Here is a 13,981-nt window from a genome sequence, read left to right on the forward strand (position 1 = left end):
TTTATGTACCTGCGTTGATTAACGGTGTCTCCCACGAGCCTGACTATAGATGAGCCTTTTTCTCCCACGATTCGCACTTGTATAGTGTTCAGAAGTACATCCTTGGCACAGCGATTAAGATTGTTAGCTGTGAGAGGAACATCCTATGGTGGTTTCTCCTTTTTTCCAGCCTTTGACTCTTGTAATGAATTGATTGAAGGGCAGAGAAGAGGATAGTGTTTTCCTTGGCACACAATACACTTCACATGACTGCAACAGTCCCTGCTCTTATGCTTTCCCCGGAAACACACGTAACATTAGGGTGGTCCTTTTTTTTAAAGTTTACAAATTTCTTTTGGGACACCCCCAGTTTTTTTCTGTTTGGTGAGAAAATAAATCATGAAAATTATTTTTGCAACCGGATACCGGGAAAACGTGCCGCATCGCTCTTAAAGGTTTGAAATTTTGGTGTTTTTGGGTGTTTTTCGGACATAAGTGAAGATGATGTCACTCTGGGATTATTCTATCACTTGTTTATCTTCTACAACAACTTGTTAGACATTTGCAGAGTATCTCCTCAAATTTATTTCATTTCTGCCCATTGGTTCCCGAGATATCGCACTGCGAGTGAGTGCGCGCCACCCCAGTCAGACACTTCGGGTGACACGCGGGTTGCATACTCTCAATTTTTGTTGCTCATTCTCAATCGTCGTTAAAGCATGAAATTCTTTAGATAAACTTTAAACTTCGTCTATAAAACCTTGAATGTTATATTGATTTCTTTTTATTACCAAAACTAGCTTAGTAGCAGTGGTTTATTCTCAATATGTAAATCTTATATCTAAGGGCTTCTATCTAAATTCAGCCCGAATATTCTCAAAATCTCTAACTTTGGGTTCCGAGCGGCGGCTAATGATGATGCCCGATTTTGAGAAATTTCTTATCTGAGCCCCTGATATAAGTTGGTAACTATTCTGCATTGGGATTATTTGATATCTTTCATTCCTGCCTATTGGTTACCGGGATATTTGTTGATATTTTGTACAAACTAAAAAATGGATTTCTTTGTTGAGGTATTAGTATTTAGCTTCCGTATTTAATGAAATAAAAATGGCGAAAGAAAGTATGCATATTTTAATTCGTAAAATGAACATATATTTTTTCTTTTAACAACTCTTATACTGCATTTCAACTTTTTATTAGCAAATCAATTTCCACAATTACCCAATATAATAGGATAAAACGTTTCCTATCACAATCACGGAGGTATTACTTTCGCTTACAGGTGAAAATTAAAACTTTATGTGGTGTCCTTTTTTACTGCACACAAAGGGCTCTCAAAAATAAAGTTGCTCTTTGGCAGTCTGGAAATTTTTGCCTATATGAGTCACAACTTTCAGCAAAAATTGTTTCTGGCTTTTACTGTTTGTTAGAATTTTGTAAATCTCTTCTACCAATTTAACTCCTCTTTCAGCAGTATCATCACTACTCGCAGATGTTTTCCTAGCTTTAATGCTTGCTTATATGTGTCGTCACCTTTCCAATGAACGGGATCCTTTATTAGAAATGTCACTTTGATAGAATATTAAATCTTTTAAAAAGAATTTTCTAGTGTCTAGAAATAAAATCCTCGAGTCCCCTGCCAATGAAGTGGACGACATCATTTGAGGAAACAGAAATTTGTTTCGGTTACTTGTCTCCATTATCGTTTTAACTGACTCTAAGACATCTACCATTCGCTTTTTCGTCTCCACTGGTGCATTTTCATCGAAAAATCAAAGGCTACAGCTTCTGGGGAAAGGCACCATACATGGTTCCAAAATTTGCGCAATGCCATACCACTAGCTTCACAATTGGACTTTCTATGTATTCAGAAAGATTTTCGAAAAATTATAAATCTCGCCTAGGAGGTTCATCTCCATTTGGTGCAGTAATCCTGGCCTCCACGTAAAGACGCACAACAAACAGGCACACATGTGCCTGTTTGTTGTGCGTCACGAGTTATTTTCTCCTCTAATGCCGATAAAGGAAACTTGCAGAAAAGAAATATATTGTCAGGCAATACAAAGCTTTGGGCATTTATCTTACATGGTGCAAGACCCGGGAGCGCGAAGTGACATCCCTGACAGAGGAACACCGTCCAAAAATGTTGCAGTGAATTCGAGGAGTTCTCTGTAGTCCTTTCTCAGGTGATTTTGTTCTTATTGCTGCAACGAAAATTTCATAATATCTGCTACAGCGTCCTGTAATCTTCTTGAGAATGCCTGTGCTGCATGCCTGATTTGTAGTTTTCCATATTCATCTCAGGAATTGCATTGGTACAGTAGGCACATGGATCTTAGGGGAGTTTTCTTTCAAGTGGCACTGATTGGAACAAATTCCAGGAATATGTAAATGCACACAGGTGGATAGTCACTGGGAAATATCACTGTAAAAGTTCCTTCAGGGGGTTGGAAAATAGGAGAGATTCATTTCCGGGAATTCATTATCCTTTTCCCGAATCGTCAACGCCTGGACCCATGATGTACCATTAACTATTGTGCCCTGTGCCATTGCCCAACCTTCCCTTCTCCTCCTGCAATCCTACCCTTATTAGCCCCTCGGTTCCTCACCTACTTCTCCCTCTAATGGTGGAAGATCCATCAAAATTGGGAAATCCACCAAACGTAAGGCCTCTCCTCCCCCACCTATCTATTAACTTGCAACTAACCCCACATTTTTCTAGTGCAAAGAAATAAAATCTCATAAGTTGAAACCCAGAGCTTGTACAATGGCAAAAAATGCATGCAAGAAGAAGCACCTTCGCAGACTATTCAGGTGGTTAGCTCTCAGAAATGATACTCTGAATTTAGTCATATGACTATGTAAGCACTTTGATATAAGATTTAGATATTGAGAATAAACCACTGCTACTAAGCTAGTTTTGGTAATAAAAAGAAATCAATATAGCATTCAAGGTTATATTGACGAAGTTTAAAGTTTATCTAAAGAATTTCATGCTTTAACGACGATTGAGAATGAGCAACAAAAATTTAGAGTATGCAACCCACGTGTCACCCGAAGTGTCTGACTGGGGTGGCGCGCGCTCACTCTCGGTGCGATAACTTGGGAACCAATGGGCAGAAATGAAAGAAATTTGAGGTGATACTCCGCAAATGTCTAACGAGTCGTTGTAGAAGGCAAACAAGTGATAGAATAATTCAAGAGTGACATCATCTTCACTTATGTCCGAAAAACAACCAAAAATACCAAAATTTCAAAACTTTAAGCGCGATGCAGCACGTTTTCCCGGTATCCGATTGCAAAAATAATTTTCATGATTTACTTCCTCACCAAATAGAAAAAAACTGGGGGTGTCCCAAAAGAAATTCGAAAACTTTAAAAATAAGGACCACCTTAGCGTAACATAGATTCTTCTCTCCCAATTTCTGTTTTCTTTCATCCAAAGTCATTGACTGAGCCTTGACGCATGCCATAGTTTCATGTCCTCCATAACAGAATCTACAAGAATGTTGTTGAGGAGTGGGACTGGCTACTAGACCTGCTGCTGTAGGAATATCATCTTCCTTCTTGGACTTCTAGTTTCCCTTTTTTGTCCTTCCTCCTTTCTTAGATTGAGACATAACAGGTTCACTCGAGTAGAATCCTGCATTAGCCAGGTCCGTCTGCTGGGCACTTCGTACCTCCACTCTCATAAATTCCATTAGCGCCTTGAGTTGGTTGCCTTCAGTTTTGCTAAATGAGCTTCTATGCCAAGCACGAAGAATTTCTTCACTAAGGCCTGACTCCACAAGTGGGAAGATAAACATCTCCGGATCCACTTTCCCTAACTCCAAAGCTTCCAGTGATCGCAGATGAGAACTGAGTTTGAAGTAGTATGACGAAAGGGTCACTTCTTCTTTTCCATTTGTATTTGTGATGACCAAATTCAAGAGCTCTCAGATGTAAACTTGTAGCAACAAATCTTTCCTTCCAAAACTTTCTTTTAAGGCACTTATGACATTGGGGTAGTTTTTGGCATTGGCTGGATAACTTTCCACCAACTCCTTAGCTTCTGTCCCCTTCTCCATAGCCTGTGATAGATACACCACCTTATCTGAATCCATGAGTGAATCGTCGTCATGAATCTTTCGGAAATGAGACCACCATCCAAGCCATGACTTCAACTTCCCGTCAAACTTCTGGAGCTCAATCTTGGGGAGTTTGAAGCTTCTTTTGCTAATTGATCCTGCGTTACTGATGTTGCCCATTTCCGTTAAGGTCGTTGCTGAAGGCTGAATAGGATAGATTATTCTCTCACACTTCCATAAAAGATACAGTGTCCGGCGTGATGCGGTGGAAATCTTTGATATTCAGCTTATTAAAATAACTTGTCTGTTTCCACACTTTTTTATTTTCACCGACCATGGTTTTGGCAACTTGTGCCATTGTCAAGTCATTGACAATGTTGTTTTAATAAGCTGAATCTCACTCTTCCGTTGAACTACGGTGAATCGTCTTCACACATTCATTGTTGCTTGCATTTCATCTGCCAAGGCCTATTCGGATACTTCTAATTCCTCTAATTCCTTACGGATGGTGTGGCATATCTCCTCCCATTCCCTCACAACGTCGTTCATCAGGGTGAGCTTGGCTTCAAAGGCAAGATGATCAGGTTCTTCATTCTTGAGGTCAAGGAGCTTCTCGATGTCGGTCATCATCCTAGTAAGCTGTATCTTCAACGCATTCCTTCCTCTAATAAGCTTCTCCATTATGTAGATTCTCCCACACACTGGCTGCACACTTGAACATTGACAATTGGCCACTTAAGGTACCCAGTGAGAAATGAGTCATCGAATCGCCGTCGAAGTAGTCATCGATAAAACGTCGATGGCAACACATCGATCGATGTCTATATGGTCCAAAAATCGACGTGTTTTCTATGTCGACGTGGTACCGTATTCTTACCTGCGATTACTAATAATAATTACGGAAATATAGATCTTTTCGGCTAATAAAGAGCATCTATTGCTGCCCCAACGACGGATTTCACTCGAGCACGCATTGTCTAAACAAATGACGGGTGAAATAATTAGTCTGTTTCAAATTTATTATGGTGAATTGTAACCTCAAGTCCATCGTATTTATCTTTAATAATAATCAGAAACCCTTGAGAGAAAATATGAGATGTTGATATCTATGACGCGAGGCTAAAGGTATCGAAATGACACGAAACGAAACACAGACAGCAACCGACACTGGTTTCCCACGGTTCAACCGGTTTATCAGATCGACAGAGTCCAAAGATTAGTAGAGACCGGTAGAGTCTGTTGGAGACTGCCTTCAAGCTTCAACGACATGCGCTTCCGGTAAAGTTGCAGAATGAAAAGGAATCAAAGATTGTTCTCCGAGATTAAGGGTGCGATTCATAGACGGCACGGAAAAAGCAGACTTTAGCCGGGCTAAAGTCTGCTTTTTCCGTTTCATAAAAGCCACTTTAGAAGAAAAATGGCCGAATCGTCACTTTACCGTAAAGTGCCCAACCGGAGCTCACTTTAGGGCTAAAGTGTCCTTAACGGATAAATAAATATGGCGGCACCGGCTGTTATTGAAGTTGAAATATGAAGATATTTGGGTTACGGAAATGAATAGGAACTAATTTTTTTGTGAGAACACAGCAGCAGAGTGGCGTGTTTCAAGAAATAACCAGACACGTAATATATGTCTTTTCCCTGAAAATATATCGTGCCGGTATTGATGGAGATGACCCATTACTTATGTTTTGAAGTTACCCAGACGGCACAGAACCCTCCGTATCTAATTCGTATGTACATAGTACCCATTGACTAAGGGGATACTATGCCGCTTCGTCGCTTTTCGTCAATGGATAATTTCCGTTCGCGGCCTGTCGACGAAGCGCGTACGCAGCATGTGAATGTCCGCTACTAAGCACGTACGATTGGATACGAAGCGCGCAGGAACACGGCACTCAGGCTAATCTCAATCGATTAGGTCGACATTAGATATATCGTAACTCGCACGATCGAAAAATGTATCGAACGCAACACAATCGATAGCTACCGACCGTAGCGAGAACCTTGATACGAATCATTATGAATTGTAAGTTCTCAATAGGTAAATAACACCATATCATGAATTCTAATTACCATGAAAGACTCACGACCGACAAAGTTTTGTCGGTTGTGAGTTTTTCATGGTAATTAGAATTCATGATATAGTATTATTTACCCATTGAGAACTTACAAAACTTACTCGGCCACTTAAATAACTATGCGAAAAATGAGATTCTCATGGCTAATTCACGCACCCCCAGCATCCAGCATTGTTAAGTGGCTCGTACTTACTTGGAAACCTTGAGATGTTAATGAGAGTAAATTCTTATTAATTTTGACACTAAATAAGACATCACATAGCCCACGAGCATTAAAAAGCTTACCCTAAAGCCTGACGAAATAAAATTTTTAAATAAAAATTGCCGATGAAACAGGATTGCTGACACATCTGCTATTAGTATGATCGAATTCATCAAAATGCAAGCAAAAATTAACGTATAGTTCAGTCTCAGCTACTAAAACTTACCCATATCAGGCGCTAAAGTATTTGAAAAATTATTTGGGATGAGTAAAAGTCCCTAGGTCACTGCAGTAAATGCATCACCCTATTAAAAATATGAAAGTCCTGCCAAATCACCAGCATAAACACTTGTAAAATAAAACATGTTATCTCTTAGATCACACCTCCGATTTTATACTTACTTTGCATGAAGTCACCACCGCAAGAAATTTTAAAGAGGCAGGAAAGAAAAAACCCACAGAAATACAATACATATATTATGTATTTTCTATTGTCAACCACAATAATATTTCCAATTTTCTCTTCTATCCCACATCTAATTTAGCGAAACAATTACTCTTATTCTCTTTCGAATAGAAAATTATTTAAAAGAGGACTGGTCGATACATACAAACTATCGTCAATACTTTCTCCGATGAACGTCCACTATCACTGCACCAACTTGCACAAATCAAATCCACATCCACAAATATGTCACTTCTGCCACTATGTCTGTCTTCTTGGCGACAGGTAACAGTGAAGCAATGGTACCTTCCTCCAATCTGGGCACCTCCAATTCAGCAAGAATTTTCTCCTCGTCTTCTCGTCCAAGGCCACAGATTATTTTCTGATATCACAAGGTGCGATGTGAAGCTCAGACACCTAAAATTAATAAATAATAAAATACCATGTAACTTATTAGGTCAAATCATTTCCAATTTTTGGTATTTCTGCATGAGAAATCAAATTACTAGGCTCGTAAATATAGTAAATATTTTTATGCCTGATATTTTTATTGTTTTAAACTATAGCATAAGATAATTTGAAATGATGAAAGCCGACGTGTAATACACCATAGGGCAAGCTAAGAAGCAATATTCGAACCTATAAACTTGGCAGCTTATTCCTTTAGTTTCTCCTTTAACCACACGTTTACCGAATGAATTAATGCAAAAAAGACAACTAAAATGCAAGAATTTTCAAAAGAATTGCTGCTACAATATTTTGAATCACCATTTTTAGTACTGAATAGTACTATAGTACTTCAGTACTGAATAGTTCGGGATGTTGATGCATCAACATCCCGAAGCCACTTCTAACTTAAAATTACATCCAAATAATTACAGCGAGAAAGAGTACATACCTCACAGCTTTTCGTAGGGGTGAAATGTTTTCTTCTTATCGCCCAAATGCACTTCTTCTTCAACTCAGGATCTTTTGGAAAGCTAAAACCTTGAACCATGTCCCGGAGTTTCCATTACGTCATCCCGACAATAAACACACGAAAGGCATTTTTAACAAAAATATCTCACAAACACGTTTCTGAAGCCCAGTGAATGAAATTAAAGAATAAGGGAAACTTCACTATTACCAGACACTCTATTTTTCACAATCTTAACCACAAAAATCCCTGAAATGTGGTAAGACGTTACGTAAACGACGCGATCTCCAACGCCTTGTGCTAGCTTGTGAAGACATGTGATCTTTCTAGGAGGATATGGCACGATGGCACCAGATGGCACCACCCGCGTAAGAAAATAGTCCCAGACCGAATACAGTTTTATCGATGAGATACAATTTTATCGATGCATATGAATTTGCCAGTCCTCTTGCATCTTTATTCGTCATTAAAGGAAATAAAGAAACAAAACCTTCTAAGTAACTTCCTAAGCGCGATTTTTGTATCTTGATTGTCCACCCTCGTATTTAGGTACGAAAACTTCCTGTGCCGTCTGGGTAAACTCTGTCGGTCGTGTGATAATTACAACACAGTAAGTGGTTGGACATATTGGCATAATTTATGTTACATTTGTACACAAGCTAATTTTTAAGTACTTCTGTTATTTATGCGTTTATGTTCCATGATTTCCAGATACTTGAATATGATAGCAAAATTCTGTTTACATTTGCGTCAATAGCCTTCGTACGCGAAGACTTGATTTTCATGTCGTTTGGTCAGCCAAATGCTAGCTTCTATACCTTGCATTGCATTTTAAGCGTTTTTATTCAAATTTAGCTTAATGTACTCTTGCCGTATGCCTCCATATCACGTTTAACATGTTTCTGTGATTTTGAAACTATATAATTGAGTCGAGTTTCTGTTTCCTTTTTCGACTATGCATTTGAATGTTTATAATGATGATATAAGATCTCGTCATGAAAGGCAGCAAAAAAATTAAAACATACTTTCCTTCATAATCATATTATCTGCAGCAAAGCAATGTTTTCTCGAGGATGTAGGATTGTTATGAAATTTCATTTACACAGCATCACAGACTTCATTGACATTTTTTACTACAAAATTCGTGAATGGATACTCGGGTTAGGTATTCACATATGTCGAGGCATCATTTGAAGCAGACAAAGAGATATTTATTGATATAAATCCATTCTCACATTCAAAATGTTTCATTGTGTGGCCATTCATTCATTGGTTTTGATGTATTTACATCGCTGGAAACATCGAAGGGCATTACCAATGCACGAAGCTAATTAAAAGTGAGCTTTTATTCAGCTAACTCAGTCATTAACGTGCAAAAAAGGTAGTGGGGAAAAGCTTTCAATGATGCAGTATTCATTTACATTCGCACATAATATGAGAAAACGAGAAAATGCAGCTTAATAAAATCTTAGCAAAATACAACACGAAAACTCGCTAGAAACAATTGTAAACAAGTACGCATTTAAAATCGTGTGTCATCTTTTTCTTCACTTTTTCGCAGCGTTCATTGCCAACACTCAAAATTTCTATGCATGATCGAGACTTTAGGAGCTAAAGTGCCACTTTATAAAGTGAGATCCTTGAAACGACTCTGCATCGAACTTTAGCTAAAGTCTCACTTTACCGTAAAGAGAGACTTTGTTAAGTGAGCAATTTCAGTGTCGTCTATGAATCGCACCCTAAGACTAATGTGTATGAATTAATAAAATAATTATTTAATTTTAGCTTTATGATTTGTGTAACATATGTGTTCTATTGCAGGAAAACACAAGAGTCCATTAGGAAATAAACTTTTAATTCTGGGCTATGCACGATACAACGCATGGCGTAGTCCCGCCAACAACTGCCGGGCGTGCCCCGTCCTCACATGTCTTATCCTTGGGACAGGGCTACCACCCTGGATACAACAACTCCCCTCCACTAAAATAACCCTTTACAAACATGAAAATTAAATACATGAAAACATAAGATACATTACATAAGAAAATCATTCAAATATTTTGGTGGCTGCCTTTTTCGTGATGGGCGACTCAAGGGAGTAGAACAAGGCTTAGCCAATACAGGGCTTCTAGGCAAGGGTTCATGAGTATTCTCATGGGTAGCAGATCCTGGACTGTCTGACTCGGAAATATCATTTTGGGGAAGTGGGATTTTAGCAACCTCCTCGGTATTGACATTAGCAGGTGGGGTAAACTCATTTCTCTTATCTTCACAGGACACAATTCTTGGACGAAGGAATTGAAGGGAGACATTTTTTTTTAGTTTCCCATCACACAAGACATCAAAGGACTTGGCACTCACTTGCTTTACTATTGTCGCAGGTTTCCATTGTTTTACATTGTGTTTAACACCCTGTGTCCACACCGTATCACCCTCTTTCAATTCCGGTAATTTAGTGTTATGTTTGGAGGCCACCTTCTCATTACAGGAAGTCACCCGGTCTTCCACAATGCTCATTGGATTTAATAGGGACAACTTTGTTCTAAGCTTCCTCCCCAGGAATAACTCTGCAGGTTCTATCTTAGTTACAGTGTGTGGCGTCGTACGATAAGCCATTAGGAATTTGTTAATCCTACGCTGCAAGGACAATACTTCACATGATTTATCAAGCACCGATTTCTTTAGAGCCTGTTTTACATGCTGCACAGTTTTCTCTGCCTGACCATTTGCTCTTGGTAAGTATGGGGGAGAAAACAGATGTTTGGCACCCATACTAGCAAGAAACTCACTAATTTCTTGGGACTGAAAAGGTGGGCCATTATCGGAGACAAACACTTTAAACAACCCATATGCAGCTGTCATGGACTCAAGTTTTTCAATTACTGCAGAAGAACTTGTTTCCTTCATAATTGCAACAATCGGCCACTTAGAATAAGCATCTACCACAATAAGCAATGTCTTATTTTCTACATAACAAAAGTCGGCATGAACTCTCTCCCACTTAGATTTTGGCCATGCCCAAGGAGAAAATGGTATTTGAGGAAGTGAGTTTTGGACCTGTTGACATGGCTCACAAGAAGCTACCATAATTTCAATGTCCTGGTCAAGAGTGGGCCAATAGACATAACCACGAGCAAGTGCTTTCATTTTACTCATTCCTGGGTGTTGATCATGCAACAAATTTAAGACATCACGTTGTAGAGCTTTTGGGATACAAACTTTCGAACCATAGGTGACACACTGGTTATTAATAGAGAGTTCTAACTGTCTCTTAAAGTAAGGTTGTAACCGCAGATCATCACATTTAGAGGGCCAGCCATGCTGGATGTACATCCGTACTTTTAATAAATCAGGATCTTTTTCTGTGGCTAGCACAATCAACTGGGCATTCAAAGGTACACCTAATGTCTTAACTAAACATATTACATTTTCAGGAGACTCCACTGGTGTATCATCTGCCAATGGAAGTCTGCTTAAAACATCAGCATGAGGGATATTTATCCCTTTTTTATACACAATCTTAAATCTGTAGCCATGCAGTAATACTGCCCAACGCTGAAGACGTGCAGCAGCGAGGGGCTTGACACCAGTCTTTGACCCAAAAATTATTGTGAGAGAACTGTGGTCAGTAACCAGTTCAAATTCTCTCCCCCAAAGAAATTTGTTAAAATGGGTGACACCAAAAATTACTGCTGCAGCCTCTCTCTCCACTTGAGCATAATTGCGTTCGGTGGAGGTAAAAGTTTTTGAGGCAAAGCCCACTGGGCGCTCTTCCCCTGAAGGGAGAATGTGAGATAGAACTGCCCCAGCCCCAACTTGAGAGGCATCACAAGTTAGTCTAATAGGTAACTTAAGGGAATAAGGAATAAGTACCTGGCTACTACTAAGGGCTGTCTTACATTTTGCAAAGGCTTCCTTTTGTTCTTTACCCCAAGACCAAGGGAAATCTTTCTTCAATAGTTTATTTAAGGGTTCCATAAAAGTAGATGCATCTGGGAGGAATTTATAATAGAATTTGACAGCTCCTAGGAAACTACTCAACTCAGACACATTTGAAGGCGCACCCATATTCACAATAGCCTTAACCTTAGATTCTTCAACATGTAACCCATGAGAATCTAGCACATGACCTAAAAATATGACTCTGTTAACAAAAAATTCACACTTAGGTACGTTAATGACAATGTTATGTTGGGCCAATCGCCCTAATACCTGTTTTAAAACAGAGGAACAGTCACACCAATTTTCAGCATAAATAAGAATATCATCAAGATACACAAATAAGTTAGGAATACCCTGTAAGATTTTTTCAACGGTTTGCTGGAAAATAGCGGGCGCAGAAGCTATCCCATACAGCATTCTCTTTACTTTAAAACAACCTACATGGGTGCTCAAAGTTAATATAGATTGTGATTCTTTACCAACGGCTAACTGTAGATATGCCTGAGAAAGATCAATTTTACAGAAACACTCACCTTTTAGTAAAGACAAATCGTCTATCAGTGGTAGTGGGTAATGATCCATACTCAGACAACGGTTTACTGAACAACTGTAATCCCCACAGATTCTCACCTCGCCATTGGATTTCGGGACCACTACAATTGGAGTACCCCACTGTGTGTTGGTCGTGGGCTCCAAAATCCCTTGTTCAACCATTTTTTTCAACTCTTTTCTTACCTTGTCTCGCAATGGAATAGGCACTTGTCTATGAGATACAAAAACTGGTACAGAATCTGGTTTCAATACAATCTGGGCGACATAACCCTTGATTAGCCCAGGCTTTCCAGAGAATACAGAAGGGAACTCTTTCTTAAGATCCTCTAACACAGTTTTACCATTGGCAACCACATTTACAGCTTTCTTTGGAAAAAGACTGTACCAATTTATAGGAAGCACTTCTAGCCACGGAAGACCCATCAAGCAATGAAACTTCCCTTTGTGCACAACCAGAGGTAACACATATTCAATTCCTTCAAACATAACATTAACCTGACATTCGCCGAGTAATGATAAGGGGGCACTGGAACAATTGTATAACCTAGAGGTGGGCGTCAACTTCAAGTGGCTTAAATGTTTCTTATAAATATCTTCTCCTACACAGGATGCATCTGCGGCCGAATCTATTTGCATAGTTACAGGTGCACCATTAATCTGAACAGTCAACGTGCGCCGATTTCGTTGGGTTCCCTGCACTTGATGCAACTGCAACAACCCCACATACCTGTGGCAGTCTTCGTCACTAGATTCCTCTGGTGTCTGTTCTAGCACGGATTTTACCATCTTTTTCATTTTGAACTTATCTTTACTCTTTTGACGGCAGAATTTCACTGAATGCCCGTCCTTGCCACAATGAGTACACTTCAAAGGCTTGTCACATGAGTTAGCATAGTGAGGCCCTCCACAATTAAAACATTTCACAATGTTCTTTGGTGATAATGGCTTACAGTGAGGTTGAGATCTCTTATTAATTACCGAAACTGAGGCAGGACTATCCCCAGTGCTTTTGGCGTATTCCGCAGATCCTTCCATATAGCACGCTTTGGCCACGAATCTCTTAAAAGGAACATTTTCGCCAGCCAATTTAGTGGTTATTTCTTCACTATTAAGACCATACAGAAATTGGTCAATTAATCTATCTTCCATACTGTTCCCAAAATCACAGGTGGCAGCCAACTTCTTTAACGCCAGGGCATACTCCGAAAAACTTTCATTGGGTTCTCGAACACGACGTTGAAAGATCAGCCTCTCAGCACGAAAGAAGCGCACCGGTGTAAATATGGTCTTAAGCTCCTCCACTAATTGTTCGTAAGTCAGCTGGTCCGGTGTGAGAGGGTGAAGATTCACAGCTAGCTTCTCCAATGCTGCCCCTCCTATGTGACCAATTAAGAAATCCTTCTTGCCGAGATCCTCAACAGGAGGACGTAATGTCCTCATATAGCTGTTTAGGCGCAGAAGGTAGGTCGAGATGCTCTCGACACTTTGATCAAAAACTCCTATACTCATATTTAGGCAATAGGTCCGTGAAGATACAGAATGGCACGTACCACAGGCGCGGTCGACCGATCAGTTTTTTTTTTCCCGAAACTCACGTAAAGCCTCAACCACACGACACATAACCCACGACAGTATCGGACTCCAAATATCCCGTCCTCGTCGCCAAATTGTTCTATTGCAGGAAAACACAAGAGTCCATTAGGAAATAAACTTTTAATTCTGGGCTATGCACGATACAACGCATGGCGTAGTCCCGCCAACAACTGCCGGGCGTGCCCCGTCCTCACATGTCTT

The 13,981-nt window shown here is 39.7% G+C and overlaps 1 protein-coding gene across 3 annotated transcripts in view; it reads left to right on the top strand.

The window, feature by feature from the left end:
• Positions 1–13,981, top strand: part of LOC124163964 (multiple epidermal growth factor-like domains protein 10) — a 102,214-nt gene that overhangs the window by 39,267 nt on the left and 48,966 nt on the right. The window lies entirely within an intron of this gene.

Source organism: Ischnura elegans, chromosome 8 (assembly GCF_921293095.1).
Source record: "Ischnura elegans chromosome 8, ioIscEleg1.1, whole genome shotgun sequence".
Classification (NCBI taxonomy): Eukaryota; Metazoa; Arthropoda; class Insecta; order Odonata; family Coenagrionidae; genus Ischnura; species Ischnura elegans.